We start from the raw sequence: 1002 nt of genomic DNA, 5'->3' as shown, positions 1-1002 counted from the left end.
CATTTTGGGGGACATTTAATCTCTGGGTAGTTCTGATTGTTGGGAAGTTTTTCTTTACATCTAGCCTAAATGTATCTTTGCTACTAATTTTGTATTCTGGACATGCTAATCTTAAGAATCTCTAAACTTTGTAGTTTAAAAGAGACTGAGTTTTTGAAGGGATATAAGCTTCTAATTACTTAATGCCTTCCTTGAGATTTAGCCATCAAGTTGGGTTTAGATACTAAGTCCAATGATAGACTTGTCAAGAGTCAGTCCAGTTAAGTTCAGAGAGGTTCTAGGTTATAAATGGAGGGGGTTTTGGCCCCTACAACTGCAAGATCATTACATCTTAAGTGATTCCATGAAAGTGAAAGACTATCTAGTCTCCTTGAACCTCACACTCTTCCACCTACTTTGTGATCCATGACACCTGTTCCATAAGACACTCCGTCTCCTGACTCATTGCTTCTTGACTCTCCCCTGTGCCTGGAATGCTCTCACTCATCATCTCATGGCTTGTCCTTCAAGCCTTCATCTAAAATCTCATTTACAAGTCTTTCTTAGTCCTCTTTAATGCTAGCTGTTCTCTCTGATTACCCTTCAGGTATAAATTCATTTTAGTCACACATATACATTTGTAATTAGCAAGGAAGCTCCAGGTGAAACAGTAGTATAGCTAGAGGTCAAAAATATTAATTGGTTTTTCTCCAGCATGGTGGGTTAATCACATGTTGTTTAATAGTTATATATGTACCCTTTAAAAATTAAGACATCATCGAGTGATTTTCCCTTGACTGAAATGGCACTTTAGGATCTTTGTTATGCCTCATGGTTCTCATGACCTGCTGGAAAGGTATGTTAGATCTACTATAACAGAAAAGGCTTAAAGAGGTTCTTAAGACCACAAAAATAAAGGCAGATTCTGCTACATTTTGTCTCTCACTGTAAAGTACTTTCTAGTAGAAATCTATCTTGCCCAATAGAGAGATAGTAGGGGAAACGGATAAGAGATAGAAAAGG

The sequence above is a fragment of the Petaurus breviceps genome, unplaced genomic scaffold (assembly GCF_028583685.1).
Source record: "Petaurus breviceps papuanus isolate PSGF00001 unplaced genomic scaffold, PetGlider_PUasm1.0 90701, whole genome shotgun sequence".
In the NCBI taxonomy this organism is placed as follows: domain Eukaryota; kingdom Metazoa; phylum Chordata; class Mammalia; order Diprotodontia; family Petauridae; genus Petaurus; species Petaurus breviceps.
This window is presented reverse-complemented; position numbering follows the sequence as displayed.